Raw genomic sequence first — 20,708 nt, 5'->3', positions numbered from 1 at the left:
TGAAATGAGGACTCATGTTGTCAAGGGAATGGGACGGTTGTTGTAGAAATGGGTCATCTTTGTTATTAAACAGTGCTGTGCCCCTCTCCTTCCACCTTCTGCTGTGGAATTATGCATTCACCATATTGCATGTCAACTTGCACTTGTTATCGCCCAGACCATAAGCTAATACATTGTTACTCTTTGTAAATGATTTGGTCTTTGATATACTGTCACAGCTTCGCAAAGGGCAAGCTTCCTTTTGCCTATTGTAACACTTGCACAAGGCTTACTGGTCCCTACAGAAAGAATATTAGCTGACTACCAAGTTCTCTATAGTAGAGGAATATAAAACAAAAAACTCCTTCACTCATGTATGGCTCGACACACAGTTTTTCTTTCTTCAACACTGGGGGCTGATGACCAGAACAGTCAAGGCATCTGCATAGGAGCTAAGCACACATATGACACAGTGAAGAATAATTTACTGATTTACTGGGCTCAGAGTAGCATAAAGCACCCTACAGAGAAGCCTCAGGTAAGTGGTGCTCAGAAGTAGCTCTTCAAGTCTGTGTGGAATGCCGTCTGGAGAAGCTTTTGTGGAGAGCACCAGCTCTTAGTGTACTACAAAGCCACCTCCTTTTCTGGCAGAAAGTATTCTCATTACATGTCTTGGCTAAATGTGCTCCTTCTTAGTTTCCCTAGTTGCTTTAATATGTAAATAAAATCTTCCCTTTTTGCATTGCCTAGTGCCCCTATGAAGGTTTGAATGTTGTTAACAGGATCACGTTTAAACACCGGCTCCCCAACTGGTAGGACCGTATTTGAGAGGTCATGAGACTTCTGGAACGTAGAGATACTTGTTAGAAATGTTGGACATCAGGGGTGTGTCTTCTGGGTTAAAGCCCAATCTTACTACTAACCAGGACCCTCTGCTTCCTGATAAACCAGGAGGGGAATACACCAGACCACATCTATAGCTTCTATCTGGACTGAATCCTCTGAACTGTAAGTCAAAGTCAACCTCCCCTCTGGAGAGATATTCTGTCCCAGAGACAAAGAGTAATCGACACAGGAAGGGGTCCTGCGAAGAATGGCCTTTGCCCTGACCAGCTAGACCATGGGATGTGTAGGTCTTTGGGAATGATTTGTGGGAGGAATGTAGCAAGAGTGGATCTGCGGGTCGGAGAAGCCCCAGAGTGCTGCACTTCATACTCACCACTGTCGGAGTGCTAGTGCACAGGCCAGTGATTGACACCTGTGTTCCTGAGCTGTCAAAGGGGAAGAAGTCTCTCTCCAGTGGGCTAGAGACTAGCTGTGTTACATTTTTGGCAATCAATTTGTTTCCGTTTTGACTGAGTCCTGAAAAGTTGGGTGAGGCAGAATTCAAAGGGCTAAACTGATTGACCCGGCTGAAGCAATTTTCTGACGTTTAAGTTGCTAATGACATGTTTTACGTAGTTTTATAGTGAAATTGCACAGCTAAATTCCAAGTCTTTCTGAAGATGTGAAAGCCCAGGAAAGTGGATGCATTTAAAGTTGCGGCCAAGGTGGATCTGGACAAGCAGCTGTAACTGTTAAAGAGAATTAGCACCATTAAAAAGAGAAAAAAACCTTCACTCTTCACTAGAAAAATAGAAAAGATACGTAAAGGGCAAAAACCTGCCTGTGAATGACTCCATTGTGAAAGAAAGTCCCATTAAAAAGTGTGTTTTTCAAAAGAAACAGCCTATGAAAAGTGTCTGGACAGAGAATGTCAGCACAGGGGCACCCTACCTGAGAAGAATTGCTTAGGGAAATGCCTTTCCTAGTCTGGCTGTATAGAAATTGATGTTCCTGCAGCCATGATCCAGTAAGGCATGTCTGATATTGAGCTGGCAAAGGAGGCTGGCATCATCCATACTGGGGAGATGGGGTTACTGACCAGCAGCTTGTAAGAGTTGCAGGATCATGAGTGTTGACACCAAGATTCCAGATGATGGGTATGGGCCTAAAGGGCTTGGTGCTGTGCCATTGAAAACTGGAAGTGCACAACCTTTTTTCCCTTAATGTTTATCAAATGTTTACTTCTGGAATGTTCCATTTAAGACTTCTGGAACGTAGTTGGCTGAGGGTAGCCTATGGAGAGCAACACCTTTTAGCAGAGACATCCTGGGGCGGCAGTGACTTGATCCAATGCACAAACTACCCTCCTACCCCCACAGAAATCTCATAAAGATATTTGGTTTTCTGTTTTGTTTTGCTTACATTATAGGAACTTGAAGATGAGGGTTTGCTTTGAACCTTGATAGAGACTTTTGACTTTGGACTTCTATGGAAATCTTTAAAGCTGGAAGAAATGAGTTTTGCACTATGAGATGGTCATGGACTCACAGAGTCCAGGGGCAGAACGCTATGGTTTGAGTATGAAATGTACCTCACATGTCCACGCGTTTGCATTTATGGCCCTAGTTGGTAGTGCTATTCAACAAATAAGTCATGGAACCTTTGGGATATAGGATCTGGCTAGCAGACACAGGCCACTAGAGATGGGTCTTCTTCATTATATCCTAACTCCTCTCTGCTTCCTGAGTTTTCATGATGCGAATCACAGGGGAAGATTGATCTCTTCTGCCCACCATAGCTTTTCTACAACTTCTAACGCGTGGCACCAGAAAACTGCTTTCTCTTCCCCTAAGTTGTTTTTGTTAGGTGCTCTAGCCCAGTGTGGAGAAAAGCCAATGATCTCACTCCACATTTCTTTGTCTCTTGCCTTTGTCGCAGACAGGCAGCAGTCATTTGTTCTTCAAAATAGCGGAAGGAAGGGGATTTTGCTCGTAAAGCAGAGTATCAAAGTACTTTAGCCTATGGATAAAAACTGAAAATTCTGTCATGTATTGGCACAGACAAAAGTTACCTATCTGTCCTTTTCTAAATCTGAGTGTGCTAAAACTGAAAATCTGCCACCTGTCCAGCTTTAAATCCTAGTCTGTGTAACCATGGGCTGGGGTAGAGGTATATCAAAGAAGGGGAACAAGTTGAGAGGCATGTCAGTGTAAGTCACTCAAGTCACATGTTGAGTGAGTTTGTCTTGAGCATGGACAAGAAGATGTCTGCCACTGGCCCCTGGAGTAGAAGAGTTACCAGTGTATTACCAGAGTGCTTTTCAAAATTGTCATGATTCAGTTAAAATATCTCCTCAGTGAAGACTTCCAGCAACACTTTGTGTTGATCCTCACGTGCCCATAGTTCAAATTCCCTTATATTTTACTTACTGAAGTTTGCTATGTAATGTTTATTTTGTTTGTATAGTAGCTTCTTGCCTTTAGCATCACAGTTTCCTGAACACAAGACAGGTGACACCATGGTGATTCACATAACGCTGACTTCATTAAATGTTCATTATAGGACTTTGTAAATGAAAACATGCAGGAAGGAAGTGGAGGGAGGGAGGGAGAGAGAGAGGCATAAGTTTAGGAGAAGTCATGAAATAGTTTCTAAATACCACATGCAGTCTCAAACTATTCAACAAGAACACTGGGCTGAACAACTTCCACCTCCCAATAGTTAAACAAGAGAAAGTTTCTGTGGTCTGTATTTTCCCCAAGGAGGTTTTAGCCCAGTTATTTTGCTCTCATTTTATCCCAACTCCCATTCGACCAATAAATAACATAGCATAATTATGGTAAGAGTACAAACAAAAGGGAGAAGTAGAAGAAGGAAATAGGAAAAAAAAACTAAGAATAATTATATAATCAGTTACATTTTGTAATTATAACAAATGTGTGAGATTCTCAACTTGAAAAGAGAAAATTGTTTATTTGAGCTCACAGTTTTGGAGGTATCCTCTGTGATTGGTTGGTTTTTCCTTTAGGGCCTGGGGTGAATTAGCACATCATGGCTGGATTATGTAGCAGAAGAAGCTACTTATCTCATGATGGACAGGAGCTTGAAAGAAAAGAGGGACTGAGTCCAAGGAAATCCCCTCAAAGGTAAATGCTCTGAACAATCTAAGTCCTGTCCTGCAGAGTCTGTCCCTCTAATGTCCCACTGTCACCCGGTCACTCCAGGTATTTGTGACCAGGCCTTTCCCCTGTGAGCTTTTGGAAACACTTATCCAAACCCACAGCAAAGAACTTTTCCTGACAGACACAGATAGCATAAATATGCAGGAAAAAAATCATGGGAAATTTACAATGCTTCCTTTAAAACTGCAGAGCATTTGAAAACACATTCTATATTACCTTGAGAACATCAAGGCCCTGAAAGGGTTATGAGCCAACCAAGAAAAACTCCCCAAACCAGTGTTTTATACCAATTGACTTTTCCCACCATACCTCACTGCTTTCCTGATGTATTTTTATTACAGCTATAAACTTTAAAAGTTCTACTGTAAATAATAAAAGCAGAAATAAAAACACTTCTCAGCCCCCACAGTCCTCATCAATAATACGAAATGACTGGAAGAGCTAACTCAGAGAACCACTGTCAGTATTAGATGAGAGATGAGCATAAAAGACTTAGGTCAGAAGAGGCATATTGGAAAAGCTCAATAAACAGAACTGCCACTACTATTTTTCCTATCTAACACCAGTTTCAATGAACATCTTCTCACAAAACTCGCGTGAAACCCAATGTGACAGAGTTGTGACATATGTAATGCTATGTCACAAAAGTAAATCTACACCCTTGACCTCATGGTTACAAAGCTGCTCAAGTGAGTCAAGGTACCACACACAAAACAATAATTTGCACCCACATTCCATTAAGGGCCTGAAGGCTTGTCTGTGCTTTTTCATGGCTATTATTACATGTATCCAGCTATGTATTGAGAAATCTGATGCTTTGGACAACCCTGGGTCTTCCAAGAAACCACATGTAGCACAGCTGTATCTCCACTCAACACTCAGGAAGGGCGAATTCATTGTAAACAAATATTTATCGCATTTCTAATATCACCAAATACTTTCTTGTTGCTAGAGGACAGCAGCGAATAGGAAAGGAGGGGCGCCGTGATTTATTAGAGCTGTGTTCTTGTGGAGGAGTGGCCTCGAATAATCCAATAAAGTAGTGAAAATGGAAGTGCTTATTCCTAGGAAATGCTGTCTACTAAGCCCAAAGCATAAAGCATAAGCTGCTGTTATGCTCAAATAAAGAGATGTGTAATATGAAAGCTATCTTTTATCTTGACACCATGCACTCTGTTTTCTAGGTGTGGTTTCTTCAGTGTGGTTAACTGTTTCATTCCTGATAGGATTTTGGACTTTCTTATCTACATTAGAGATTCAAAATGAAAATAATAGACAACAATGGATGATATCCACTGATGATGTTAACAGTGATAGATTATTGCTATGAAAAGGAAATGCTGAAGCTTTTCTTAAAAAGTACATGTAAGGATATCTTCAAGGGAAAGAGAGGCACAAAAGTAATGTTGAGAATTCATTCATGGTCCACTAACACTCCTCCACTCTCATCTTCTCTATCTCTCTCTCTCTCTCTCTCTCTCTCTCTCTCTCTCTCTCTCTCTCTCTCACACACACACACACACACACACACACACTCACACACACCTCAATGTATTCCTTATGCTAAAAGTAACACTCACAGTTGGTGGCCACATCCATACGTCTCTACACAATCTGCAACTTCCTTCCCCTTATCCAATACAAAAGAAATATCACATCAAAATCCACACCCTCATATACAGGGACCAACTCAAATAGAGCTGGAGAAATGTGATCCACGACTCTTTGGGATATTGGTAGAATACTCTGTACTGAAAATAATATATTCTATTTGCAAACCTTTACTAAGGAATACAAAAATAAACAAAAAACTTTATAATATATACATAAATACACAAACGCATATAAAGATGAATTGAATATTAATCTTACTGACAGGAAGGTGGCACATAATTTGCAAACAGTAAATGCTGGTAAGTTCCTGTACTGTGAAGTGACAGTACAGCAGTGACCATGGTCAGTATCCAGAGAGGACCCGAAGTCAGCAAGAGTATTATCCGAAAAGGCAAAAGTCAAGTGAATTTAACAGCATTTACTGCATGTCTGCTGGCACGGTCTGCCCTGTTGTGCATGTCTGCCAGCTCAGGCTGCCGTGACCTGCCTCTCTCAGTCTCGACAGCTTACACGGGCCCCCATGTCTGCAACTGTCGCCTTTCCTATACGCAAAGTGTGTGTCCATCTCCAGAACTGAGCCTCCTTCCGTGCGTAAAATAGATTTGTCCCTTGGCCTTCAGACTCTGCCTGTTCTTTTTCTTTTCCATTACCACGGCAGCTGTAGCTCTCTGTGTCTCTGTGCACCCGATTTTCTCTTCTTATATAGACTTTATTCTGGGTTGGGAGTCTCCCTAATGACTTCATTTCAACTTAATACCCCGGAAAGAGCCTTGTCTGAAAACACAGTTGCGTTCTGAGATGCCAGGCCTTAGACTTCAACATAAAGGTCTACGGGGTTAGGGGAACGTGACAGTTCAGACCTGTCACTGTTTCTAAGAAATATATCAATCAGTTTATACTTGGCCTCATCTGAAATCTGTTTAAAGTGATTTGCCCACCTTGATCTTGATCCTTGGCATTATCGAGAGAAACTGACTCTCAGGCAGAAATCTTTAATTCTCTGGGCTTTCAATTCTGAGGAAATGTATTATCATGGCCTCTTGTAACTGAAAATAAAATGTCTCACAGTCTACCTCAACCAAAGAGGCAGGGTGGTGGGGAGACAAAGACCAAGCCCGCAGTGCTGCAAAATCCAATGTGTCAGACATTGTCCTGAAGCTGCTTCCCTTCATTTGATAAAATTGATTGGCTTGATTGATTGCCAAACAAAATCTACATGGTTCCTAGATTCGTGGAGAAACATAAGAGTGGAGGAGACAGACAAAACACGTAAGCAAATAGAGGCCACAACCGCAGTGTGAAGCACCAATACCAGTGAGTTAGGGAAGACATGTTTCTTTCGCATAGGAAAATGAAATTGTCTTTACTGCCGGTTCTGCCTCTCTGCAGAAGCTGAATGCATCTCGTTGCAAAGCAAGTCAGAGATACACTTTAGTATGCTTGAGGGTAACCGAGGGTAGGAAGTGGCAGAAGAGCTGGCAAGAAAGGAGGCAAGCCAATAGAGATCAGGGTGGGATGTGTTAGTAAAACCCATCTCTGGGTCAACTGAGATTCAGCCATCTAACTTCACAAGCAACAGGAGTCCATGCCTTTGTAGGTCATGGTGAAGACGGCATGCATCAAACAATGCTGGGTGCTCTTTCCTGTCACTGGTCTGTGCTTGGCAAACATTATCAATAGCGACTTGAGACAAGTCTGACATCATTCTTCTGTCGATTCCTATTTTAAGCACCCATCCGGAGAGAGAATTCTAAGAGACATTCTTGATTAAGGACCTCCAATTAAAAGGTAGAGTTAAACTGGAGATTTACAGGTTTTATATGATTCAGGTGTTAACTCTACCCCCGGGGTCTATGCTAGTGCAGGTTACACAGAACATGGTTTTGTAGTTATTATATTCTAGTAGCAATAAGAAAAAAAATGTACAGTTAAAGCCAAGTTCCATTTTCTTTCTAGAGTTGTGGAGAAGAAAGATGGGTTATGCACTTTTCTGTGTGTGTATACGCACATGTATATGTGTGTGTGTGTGTGTGTGTGTGTGTGTGTGCATGTGTATGTGTAAGAGACAAAAGACAAATAGAGAGATTTAAGCAAATCATGTCAAAGTCACTTAATTCATTTCTTAGACAACCTGGGCTTCTGGGGAGGATAACAAAGGTGCTGTTTCATAGTTTATCAGGCAGAAACATCTGCAGTCGTGTGGAATATTGTCTTATTATATGAAATTGTCCCAGGTTCAAGACATTTCCTGATTGTAAAGTATTACATGATTCATCTTCAAATCAAAAAAATAATTCAGGGTTCTTCTCTCACTTTACCACTGTGAAATTTATGGGAAAGTTACATCTGAAATATGTGTGGACCCTCAAGCATAATGGGAAAAAAATTATCATGTTATTACTTTGGTTCTTAAAAGAAAAAGGCCCAAAGAGAGTGGAGGAAAGACCATCTTGTAGAAGAATGCACTTGTGTTTCCTTGTTAGAGGAAGGATGCCCATGTGAGAGGTTGTGTTCTATGTTCCTCAGAGAGCTTCAGCGACTTCCCCTCCAGTTCAGGGCTATACAAAGAAAAGCGCTCAAGTGTGTCAGTTATCATTCAGATTCAGCTTCATAAGCCCTCCTGGAAACCAAGGGCAAGCAAACAGACCACCGAGTCATTGTCAGATTAATAGGTTATTGACGGGCGTGCTATCTTTCAAATCCTCAACCTCAGTGGGCAGCCACACTCTGTGGAATTTAGGTCACTAAGAAAAAAATCAGAGCTCCGCTATTTCCATAGCTATTATTTCTAATTATCCACTTTCCTTCAGAACACCCAATAGGAAATCCTTCAAATTATATAATGATAAATTGTTTTAGAATATATATATTTTATGTTTGGTAGGAGTATAGATCCATTTGTGGTGAGATTCTTCTAGAGTCTTAAAGTCACAAAACTGGTCCCGAGTCTTTGGCAGTTAGTGATGGTGCAGGGGACATGCGTGTTGTTTGAATGTGACTAAAGGAGGCCAGAGAGATGGCTCAGCAGTTAAAGGTACATGCTACCCGTTCTAACAACCCGGGTTCAAATCCCACATGGAGGACGGAGAGAACTGACTCCTGTAAGTTGTTTCTGACATTCATATCCATGTTATGACACACACGTATCCACACGTGCACACAGACAGATTGCAATTACAACAAATAAACACATACATAAACAAATAAATCAAATATTTTTTAAGTAAAATGAATGAGGGATGGTGATGGGATGCGTGACGGAATCACAGCCTTCAGCAGTTGTGTTGAAATGGAAGGATACTAATCAAACCGAGGGAACACCTACTTTAAAAGATGATATGTTACAACTGTGCATTGTGGGGGCCCATGCCATGACCCCAGCAGGTGGCATCCTGTCCATGCTGCCTCTCCTCCCAAATACTTTGCTCTCTCTGGGAAAGGTTAAGTGGTCTTGATCACCTCTCCACTCATTTCCCTAATCTGCAAAAAGCATAATCATCTAATGGCAAAGAAAGACATCTAATCTCAGATGACTGTAGATCATGGAAAAGCTTATGTTATAAAATTATAAATTTGTTTTTAAAGGCCTGGGATTGGACCAATTATTCTCATTAAAGCCGCCAAGCAAAGCCACAGAGATATATGAGAAGAAAGATTGTACGGGAGAGTCTATTTGTCTATCTGGGTCGTGCTCAAGTGTGAGGAGAACCCTGGACCCCAGTGTCCCTGGAACTGTCAGTGCTGAGATCTCTGTTTGCTTCAGAAGCATTGAAGGCAGAGAACAGATGCTTGAGATGTTAATAGCCTTGTTGGCTTATAAAGGATTTGGTTCAATGAAATGGGTGGCTGATGCCCAGCTGCAAATGGAAAATTTGTGTCACCACTCCAAGGCTCAGAGGACATCTTGGAAGAAAAGGCAGAAAGACTATAAGGGCCAGAGGAAGCAAGGTAGAGTTGTGGATCCCTGAGGTCTGGGCATGACCAGACTGCGGTCTTCTTGAACTCATCATGACAATAATTACCTTCACAAGCTCCTCGCAAGACTGAGCTCGTCACCAAACTGTCATGGATGATGGAAGGCCTCCTGATCTGACCTTTCCTTTAGTAGGAATTTGAGGTTAATGGTTGATGAGGTAACAAGAGAGACCTTTTCTGCAGTCAAACACGGCTAGTAAGGTGCCATGCTCGTATAGACAAACACCCACAGATGTTATTTTAAAGAAGCCTAATGAAATTTACCAAGTCACAAAATAAAAGGCCTTGAGAATAGAAGGGAGGCGAGTGGACAAGAGAAAGGTGGCTGAGTAGCCCAAGGGTGGACAAGCTGTGGCAAGGTAAGGGGCAGGAGGCTATGACTGAAGTGTATCATGTACATTTATGAAGATACCAAAATAAAATCTGATTACACAAATTAACATATGCTGATAAAACATTAGAAAAGTCATTCTTATAACTGAAGCAGATAGGAGGTGCTCTGCAGAAGTCTCTCATGGCAGGCTTGATGTGTGTGAAATCAAACTCTTAAAGTGAACATTCCCCTGACCACTTGCCTGTGACGGTAGCCTCACCATCTGACATGGGTCATACTAGATTTCGTGACTGCTAAGCTAAAGCCAGGGGAAAAAGCCATCCTCTCCACAGAGCCTTAGAAAGCCATGCTGACTGACTCCAGGGGAAGGAGCCTGTCACACACATTGAACTAGGCACTGGGCATTTTGTGTCCTGCACAGTTTGCTGATGTTCATCCAGTGTACAAAGTCATCTGGCTAGAGATTAATTACGATTTATATTGGGTTTCACATATATGATGCAGAGAACAAATTACTAAGATTGAGTCTCATTTTTCTAGTTTATTAGCTGTGTGACCTTAGCAAATCTGAACTTCTCTGGGCCCCATTTTATCATAAAAATGGATATAAGAATAATAACAGACCTCTCACTCCCAAGCATGAGATAAAATATGTGTTTCTCTGAAATTACTAGCCTTGCCAATTTTTTATTCTGAATGAGGTCATATTTATTTTGAAGCTAAGATTATAATGACTTAGAGATATTCCCTGCCTAAATGAAAAACGATCCTCTCTCAAAGATCGTGTCAATTACTTTTCAAGAGTCTAGAACAGAGACGTATTGGCTGATGTCATTCTGGCGTTCACTGTCTGCCACCACACACTGTCCTGCTGACCCGTCCCTGCTGGGACACAAAGCCCCAACCCCGCATCTACAGAAGGAGACTGTGAAAAGGTTTTGTCAGGTGCGAAGTTCACAGATGTGTGTGAAGCTGCTGCCAGGAGATGGAGCCGAGCTGGCTCAGTCCTAGACAGGGAAAGGACCTTTCCCTGCGCCAGACTGGACTCACAGAGACAGCGGACCTGTGGCAGCCTCTCACGGGCCACCCAGATTGGACTCAGAGACAGCGGACCTGTGGCAGCCTCTCACGGGCCACCCAGATTGGACTCAGAGACAGTGGACCTGTGGCAGCCTCTCACGGGCCACCCCAGGCCCTGTAGTCTCTTGAAAGGACACTTTGAGTCATCCTTCCCTTCCCACAGGGATCAAGCCAGTTCAAAGAGCTTGTGGAGATGTGGCACGCTGTGATTCCTTCCAGCCATTGTCATCTGTCTCCCATCCTTTGTGTCAAACAATGTGTCTGAAGGGTTTGCAGACTTCCAACACTGTTCAGAGAACAGTAAAAGCATGGCTGGAGACAGACCCCGCTGAGGACGCGAGGTAGGCGGGAACAGCTCCAAGGCCCATTCGTCTACATTGATTGAAAGGCCTGTTTATGTGTGGATTACTCATTTATTAATGCTTTCATTCAGGCAGCTTTTTAAATGAGACTTGTAGAGTGGAATCAAGAAATAAATAACATTGTTTCCCCTCAAAGAAGTTCCCACAACGACGACGTTATCGGGTGTCCCCTTCTGAACTGCAGAAGATCCCATCTCCCGTTTGCTTCCTTTCTGCCTCGTATTATTTCATAGTAAATAGTTCTATGTGATCAATCCTAGCACTTGGATCTCTTAGGTTAAAACTTCTTGTTTCCACCCTTATTCTGTCATAGACCCCTGCAGCAGAGACAAGAGTAGTGCTCCATCCTCCACCTTCTGTATCTGGATCCCTGCCTCTTCCTTCCCCTTTCCCTCTCTCCCTCCCTCTCTACCCGCTACATGTTTGGTTGAGTACATGTAACATCTGCGTGTGTGTGTGCACACACGTGCGTGCATGCGTGTGTGTGTGTGAAGGCCAAAGGTCAAATTCAAGAAGCCATTCCTCAGACTGTGCCCACCTCATGCTTTTAGACAGGGTCTCTGACTGAGAGATGGCCAACTTGCTAGACTGGCTGCGCTGTGATCCCTGAGGACCTGCGTGTCTGCCTCCCTGTGTTAGGATCCTCAGTGCTCCACCATGCCAGATGTTTTCTTCATGGTTTCCTGGGATCAAAGTTAGGTCCTCATGTGTTTCAGTATTCCAGTAAATTGAAGTACTTTTTACTCAGTGAAGAAGCAGCATGAGATTGCTGGAGTGTGTAGATGAAGAAGTGTTCTGAAAAGAGGGATTGGGAGTGAGGCATGAGGATGCGCACTCATCAGCCAGCACTGTACTTGAAGGGTCTCAGTAAAGAATGGTAACAAAGGCTAGGAACCCAGAAGGGCTCAGTTGTGAGGCTACAGGTGTGAGAGGTGGGGAGCAGACAGGAGCACCGTGAGAAGTGAGAGCAGAGGCCACATCAGGCCTTGAACCCTGCTCTCAAAGGGTGAGGGTTTTGATGGCAATCGTATGAGACACGGCAGATCAGTTTGCAGGCATTTGTACTGAGTAGGACAACTCTTTCAGCAGGAATTTGCTCATTTTATAGAAAAAAAAATTGGTTAATACACAAAACTCACCGTTTTCGTTGTTTGCTTCAGGTGTACAGCTGCAGTACTGATCTGGGTCACAGCATAGTGACTCCTCAGGTGACAGCACTGGTGTTGGTCAGTCACAGCACAGTGTCTCCTCAGGTGGCAGCAGCGGTGTTGGTCAGAACACGGTGACTCCTCAGGTGACAGCACTGGTGTTGGTCAGTCACAGCACAGTGTCTCCTCAGGTGATAGCAGAGGTGTTGGTCTTGGTCAGAGCACAGAGGCTCCTCGGTTAACAGCAGTGGTGTTGGTCAGAGCACAGTGACTCCTTGGTTAACAACAGTAGTGTTGGTCAGAACACGGTGACTCCTTGGGTGACAGCGGTGGTGTTGGCCTCATTCAGAGCACGGTGACTCCTCGGGTGACAGCAGTGGTGTTGGTCAGTCAGAGCACGGTGATTTTTTTAAAATTATGCTGAAAAATTGAAACACACTTAGAAATGAAATTTTGCTTTTAGATCAGTCCTAATCCTATTAAAGACATTTAATAAATAGCTAACAATCTTCTAAAAAGTAGAGGTAGAGCACCTGATCTTGACTTGCCCTGTAGTCAGACTGATGAATATCTTAAACATCACCATAGGACCTTCATCCAGCAACTGATGGAGACAGAGGCTGAGACCCACATCAGAGCACTGGACTGAGCACCCAAAGTTCAGATGAAGATTGGAAGGAATGAGAATATGAGCAAAGAGGTCAAGACCACGATGGGTTCACCCACTAAAACAATTTACCGGAGCTAATAGGAACTCACCAACTCCAGCAGAACTGGGAAGAAACAAGCATAGGACCAAACTAGTCCCTCTGAATGTGGCTGACAGTTGCATAGCTGGGGAAGATGGAGGGGCCACCGGCAGTGGCATCAGGATTTATCACTACTGCTTGAACTAGCTTTTTGGGTTCCTGTTCTCCTTGAATATATATCTTGCTCAGCCTAGATATAGTAGAGAAGGCCTTGGACCTTCCCCAAAGCAATGTACCTTACCCTCTCTGAGGATTGGATGGGGGGAAGGATATGTGGAGGGAATGGAAGGAGGGGAGGGAGTGGGAATTTGGATTGGTATTTTTTTAAAAAAAAATCTAATAAATAAAAAATAGTTATTTTTTAAAAGAAAAAAGAACAGTGAAGCTGGGGATCCTAGCGAAATAGGAGTAGGAAAAAATATTCAGTGGCATTTCCTTTGTATTTTAATAAATAAAGCTTGCCTGAAGATCAGAAAAGTAAAACAGTCACACTGGCCAGCTTCACAGGCCAGGCAGCAATGACACACATCTTTAATCCAAGTAGTCACACTAGTTTGCCATAGAAACCAGGTGGTGCAAGCCCTTAATCTCAGAACTAGAGAAGATTATAAAATGGGAGGAGGCAGCACTCAATCTCAGTCTCATTCCGAGATTCCTGGAGGTTAGTATCACCATTTTCAGACTGAGGTAGAGGTAAGAGCCAATGGCTGGCTGCCTCACTTTTCTGGTCTTCAGGTTGAACTCCTCCCAAAAAAGACCTTCTAAAAAGAAAGTACCTCATCCCAATGACTTAACTGTTTTCTGTTATCAAATATTTAAGGGATAAATGATACAATCTTTAACAATCACTTCTGTAAGATAGAAACAAAGGACTGTGTCCTTATTGTATTAAAATAGCGTTATTTTCACATAAAACTAGATCAAAACATTAAAAAGGTAAACGACAAACTAATAACTATTATGAACATAGGTGTAAAAATTTTCCACAGAAAAGAAGCCAATCAGTTCACCTGTGAGCTCAGTGGAACCCTGGAAAACAGATTGCTCCAATACTGAGGGAAACTGGGAGGGGACCTAAGAGCCTGTGAGCTTCGTGGAACCCTGAAACACAGCTTGCTCCTACTGGGGAGACCTAAGAGACAGCCATAGCAAGGATTGGAAAAAACGCCAGACACTGCTGGCCTCATCTGAAGGAAGAGATGGGTAGGCACCAGTGAAAGACTTCCTCCAACACTCTGAAAAGCAACATGGTAACACCAGAACCCAGCAGACACACAAACGGAAGAGTGGATCATCCTAACCCAGAAGAAATAGAAGAAAATGACTTTAAACATAACTTTATAAAAATTATGGAGGTTTTAAAGATAAGTGAAAAAAAACTCCCTTAAAGAAATGGAAGAGAAGACAAACAAAAGTTGGAAGAAATTAATAAATCCCTCAAAGAAACCCAAGAAAACCAAGCAAAAACAATCAAACAGGTAAAGGAAACAGTACAAGATTTGAAGACTGAAATAGAGATAATAAAGAAAACACAAACCAAGGGAATTCTGAATAGGAAAAATCTGGGTAAGTGAACAGGAACTACAGAGACAAGTATAACCAACAGAATACAAAAGATAAAAGAATCTCATGCACTAAAGATACTATAGAGGAAATAGACTCATTGGTCAAAGAAAACACTAAATACAACAAATTCTTAACACAAAACATTCAGGAAATCTGGGACATCATGAAAAAACCAAGCCTAAGAATAATAGAGGTAAAAGAAGGAGAATTCCAGCTCAAAGGCCAAGAAATTATATTCAACAAAATTATAGAAGAAAACTTTCTCAATCTAAAGAAGGATATCCCTATGAATGTACAACAAGCTTATAGAACATCAAATAGACTGGATCAAAAGAAATCCCCTCACCATATAATAATCAAAACACAAAACATACAGAATAAAGAAAGAATATTAAGAGCTGCAAAGGAAAAAAGTCAAGTAACATATGAAGGTAAATCTATCAGAATTACACCTGACTTCTCAGTGGAAACCATGAAAGCCAGGAGGTCTTGGATAGATGTGCTGCAGACACTATGAGACCATGGATGTAAGCCCAGACTATTATACCCAGCATAGCTTTCATTCAACATAGATGGAGAAAACAAGATATTCCATGATAAAGAACAGATTTAAAGAATACATATCCACAAACCCAGCCTTACGGAAAGTACTAGAAGGCAAACCCCAACCCAAGGAAGCTAACTACACCCACAATAACACAGATATCTAATGACGCCCCCTCCAGTATAACCCAAGGAAGGGAAACATACAAACACTACTACCAAAAAATAACCGGAGTTAACAACCACTGGTTATTAATATGACTTAATATCAATGTACTCAATTCACCTATAAAAAGACACAGGTTAAGAGAATGGATATGAAAACAGGATCCAGTCTTCTGCTGTTTACAAGAAACACACTGCAACCTCAAAGACCGATACTACCTCAGAGGAAAATGTTGGGAAAAGGTTTTCCACCAAATGAACCTAAGAAACAAGCCAGTGTGGCTATCGTAATATCTAACAAAAATTGATTTCAAACTAAAATCGATCAGAAGAGATGGAGAAAGACACTTTGTAATCATGACAGGAACAATTCATCAAGATGAAGTCTCAATCCTGACTACCTAGGCCCCTAATGCAAGAGCACCCATATATGCAAAAGAAACATTACTAAAACTTAAATCACACATCAAACCAGACACACTAATAGTAGGAGATTTCAACACTCATCTCTCACCAATGAACAGGTCAACCAGACACAAACTTAACAGAAAAATAAGAGAACTAACAGATGTAATGAATCAAATGGACTTAGCAGACATTGATAGAACATTCCACCCAAACAAAAAAGAATATACCTTCTTCTCAGCACCTCATGGAACTTTCTCTAAAATTGACTGCATACTCAGTAATAAAGCAAACATCCACAGATAACAAAAATTTGGAGTAACCCCCTGTGTCTTATTGGATCACCATAGAGTAAGTCAGAATTTAACAACAATACTACTCCAGAAAGCCTACAAACTCATGGAAACTGAACAGTCAACTACTGAACCATATCTGGGTCAGGGAAGAAATAGAGAAAGATATTAAAGTCTTCCTTGAATTCAATGAAAATGAAGGCACAACATATCCAAACCTATGGGACACTAAGAGAAAAGTTCATAGCACTAAGTGCCCACATAAAGAAAACGAAGAAAGCTCACATTTGCAATTTAACAGCACACCTGAAAGCTCTAGAAAAAAAAAAAAGAAGCAGACTCACCCAGGAGGAGTAGAAGACAAGAAATAATCAAATGGAGGGCTGAATTCAACAAAATAGAAACACAGAAAACAATACAAAGAATCAATGAAACAAAGAGCTGGTTATTTGACAAAATCAACAAGATTGACAAACTCCTATCCAAACTAATCAAAACGTGGAGAGAGAACATCCAAATTAACAAAATCAGAAATGAAAAAGGGACAAAAGACATAACAACAGACACTGAGAAAACTCAGAGAATCATTAGGTTTTACTACAAAAACCCATACTCTACAAAATTGGAAAATGTAAAAGAAATGGACAATTTTTTAGATAGATACACTATCCCAAAATTAAATCAAGACCAGGTGAGCAATTTAAATAGACCTATAAACTATGAGAAAATAGAAGCTCTCATCAAAACCTCCCAACCAAAAAAAAAAAAAAAAAAAAAAAAGCCCAGGGCCGGATGGTTTTAGTGCAGAATTCTACCAGAACTTTCAAGAAGAGCTAATACCTATACTCCTCAAAGTGTTCCACATTATAGGAACAGAAGAGGCACTGACAAACTCTTTTTATGAAGCTACAGTTACCCTGATACCAAAACTGCACAAAGACTCAACTAAAAAAGAGAATTACAAACCAATCTCACTCATGAACATTGATGCAAAATTTTTCAATAAAATACTGGCAAACTGAATCCAAGAACACATCAAAAAGAATTATCCCTCATGTTCAAGTAGGCTTCATCCCAGAGATGCAGGGCTGGTTCAACATACAAAAATCTATCAATGCAATCCATAATTTAAATAAACTGAAAGAAAAAAACATATGATCATTTCATTTGATGCTGAAAAAGCATTTGACAAAATCCAACATCGCTTCATGATAAAGGTCTTGGAGAGATCAGGGATACAATGAACATATCCAAATATAATAAAAGCAATATACAGCAAGCTGACAGCCAACATCAAATTAAATGGAGAGACATTCAAAGTGATTCCACTAAAATCAGAAAGAAGACAAGGCTGTCCACTCTCTCCATATCTCCTAAACATAATTTTTTAAGTTTTAGCGATAGCAATAAGACAACAAAAAAAGATCAAGGGGATTCCAATTGGAAAAGAAGAAGTCAAACTTTAATTATTTGCAGATAATATGATATTGTACTTAAGTGACCCCAAGAACTCTACCACAAAACTACAGCTGATAAATTCCTTCAGTGATGTGGCAGGATACAAGATTAACTTAAAAGAAATCAGTAGCCCTCCTATACATAAATGATAAAGAAGCGAAGAGGGAAATCAGAGAAACTTCACCTTTCACAAAAGCCACAAAGAGCATAAAGTATCTTGGGGTAACACTAACCAAGGAAGTGAAAGACCTATTTGGCAAGAACTTTAAGTTTTTGAAGAAAGAAACTGAAAAAGATACCAGAAAATGGAAGGATCTTCCATGTTCTTAGATAGGAAGGATCAACATAGTAAAAATGGCAATCTTACCAAAATCAATCTACAGATTCAATGCAGTCCTCATCAAAATCCCAATACCATTCTTTGCAGACCTTGAAAGAATAATAATCAACTTCATATGGAAAAACAAAAGCCCAGGATAGCCAAAACAATCCTATACAATAAAGGAATTTGTGGAGGCATCACCACCCTGACATTAAGCTCTATTACAGAGCTACAGTAATCAAAACAGCTTGTTATTGGCATAAAAATAGAGACATTGACCAATGGAATCAAATTGAAGACCTGGATATTAATCCACACACCTATGAACACCCCATTTTTTTGCATGAAGCTAAAATTATACAATGGAAAAAAGAAAACATCTTCAACAAATGGCTCTGGCATAACTGGATGTCAACGTGTAAAAGAATGAAAATAGGCTGGGCGGTGGTGCACGCCTTTAATCCCAGCACTCAGGAGGTAGAGACAGGAGGATCTCTGTGAGTTCGAGGCCAGCATGGTCTACAAGAGCTAGTTCCAGGACAGGAACCAAAAAGCTACGGAGAAACCCTATCTCGAAAAACCCCCCACCCCCAAAAAAAGAATGAAAATAGATCTATATCTCTCACCATGTACAAAAGTCAAGTCCAAATGAATTAAAAGCATCAATATAAATCTGACCACACTGAACCTGATAGAAGAGAAAGTGAGAAGTAGCCTTCAATGCATGGGCACAGAGGACCACTTCCTACATATAACACCAGAGCAACAAAAAAATAAGTGGGACCTCCTGAAACTGAGAAGCTTCTGTAAAGCAAAGGACACTGTCATTAAGACAAAAGGCAGCCTACTGAATGGGAGAAGATCTTCACCAACCCCACATCAGACAAAGGACTATCTCCAAATATATAAAGAACTCAAGAAATTAGACTTTAAAATTCTAAATAACACAAAAATGGTGTACTGAACTAAACAGAGAATTCTCAACAGAAGAATTTCAAATGGCCAAAAGATACTTAAGGACATGTCCAACTTCCTTATCTATCTGGGAAATGCAAATCAAAACAACTCTGAGATACCATCTTATACCTGTCAGAATGGCTAAGATCAAAAACACCAATGATATCTTATGCTGGAGAAGATGTGGAGTAAGGGGAGCATTCATCCATTGCTGGTAGGAATGCAAACTTGTGCAACCACTTTGGAAATAAGTATGGCGGTTTCTCAGAAAATTGGGAATCAACCTACTTTAGGATCTAGCAATACCACTCTTTTTTTTTTTTTTTTTTTTTTTTGGTTTTTCGAGACAGGGTTTCTCTGTGGTTTTGGAGCCTGTCCTGGAACTAGCTCTGTAGTCCAGGCTGGTCTCGAACTCACAGAGATCCTCCTGCCTCTGCCTCCCGAGTGCTGGGATTAAAGGCGTGCGCCACCACCGCCCGGCTTAGCAATACCACTCTTGAGAATATACCCAAAATATGCTCAATCTACTACAAAAGCATGTGTTCAACTATGTTCATAGTAGCATTATTTGTAATAGCCAGAAACTGGAAACAACATAGATGCATCTCAACTGAAGAACGGTTAAAGAAAGTGTGGCACATTTACACACTAGAGTACTACTCAGCTGTAAAAAACAATGACATAATAAATTTTGCATGCAAATGGATGGAATTAGAAAACACTATCCTGAATGAGGTAACCCAGACTCCCAGAAATGAAAGTAGATACTAGCCATAAACAAAAGACATTGAGCCTATACTACATGACCCTAGAGAAGCTAAGTAATAAGGTGAACCCAAAGAAAAACGTATATAGACCCCTCCCCCATGGAATTGGAAACACACAAAATCGCCTGACAAAATTGGGAGCATGGTGGCAGGGGGTAGAAGGTAGGGGAGAAGGGAGGGTTGAGGAGATCTTGTGGGAACGGGATAGTCAAGATGGAGAAAGGACAAATATGAGAGCAAGGAAAGAGAAATGTTGATTGAGGGAGCCATTATGGGCTTAGCAAGAAACCTGGCTGTAAAACATTCCCAGGAATCTACAAGGATGACTCAAGCTAAGACCCTAAGCAATAGAGGAGAGGGTGCCCTGAAATGGCCTTGCCCTGTAGTCAGACAGATGATTATCTTAAATATCACCATAGAACCTTCATCCAACAACAGATGGAAACAAAGGCAGAGAATCAAAACCATGAGGGGTTCATTCACCGAGTCAGTTTGCCTGAGCTAATGGGAGCTCACTAACTCCAACTGGACTGGGAATGAATGAGCATGGGATCAAACTAGTCCCTCTGAATGTGGTTAACAGTTGGGGAAAACTGAGAAGCCAATGATAATGGCACTGGGATTTGTATCTACTGCATATACGGGGCTTTTTGGGATCCTATTCTATTTGGATGTATACCTTCCTCAACCTAGATGTAGTAGGGAGGGCCTTGGACTTGCCACAGGGCAAGGTGCCCTGCCTGTGGGGGAGGGGTGGGAGGGTGTGTGGAGGGAGTGAGAGGAGGGGATGGACTGGGAATTTGAATTGGTATTTTTGTAAAGTAATAAAATGATAATAATAAAATAAAATTTAAAAAAAGCCAAAAAATAATATTAGTGACATTTCAACATGTTTGAGGTATTATTTTAAAAAGAGTTTCCTGAAACCTAATTTGCATGATATTAACAAAGAAATAAAATTATTACAGTCATAAAAAGAAAATA

The 20,708-nt window shown here is 41.1% G+C and overlaps 1 protein-coding gene across 10 annotated transcripts in view; it reads right to left on the bottom strand.

Annotated features, from left to right (window-relative positions):
• Inpp4b (inositol polyphosphate-4-phosphatase type II B) overlaps positions 1 to 20,708 on the bottom strand; it is a 757,204-nt gene that overhangs the window by 507,828 nt on the left and 228,668 nt on the right. For 6 of the 10 annotated variants that reach the window (XM_075976565.1, XM_075976570.1, XM_075976558.1 and 3 more), the window contains exon 3: positions 12,491 to 12,919. The gene's annotated coding sequence lies outside the window, so the exon portion shown is untranslated. The remainder of the gene's footprint in view (positions 1 to 12,490; positions 12,920 to 20,708) is intronic. The other 4 variants (XM_075976561.1, XM_075976557.1, XM_075976567.1 and 1 more) reach the window with 1 other exon arrangement.

Source organism: Microtus pennsylvanicus, chromosome 6 (assembly GCF_037038515.1).
Source record: "Microtus pennsylvanicus isolate mMicPen1 chromosome 6, mMicPen1.hap1, whole genome shotgun sequence".
Taxonomy (NCBI): domain Eukaryota; kingdom Metazoa; phylum Chordata; class Mammalia; order Rodentia; family Cricetidae; genus Microtus; species Microtus pennsylvanicus.
This window is presented reverse-complemented; position numbering and strand designations above follow the sequence as displayed.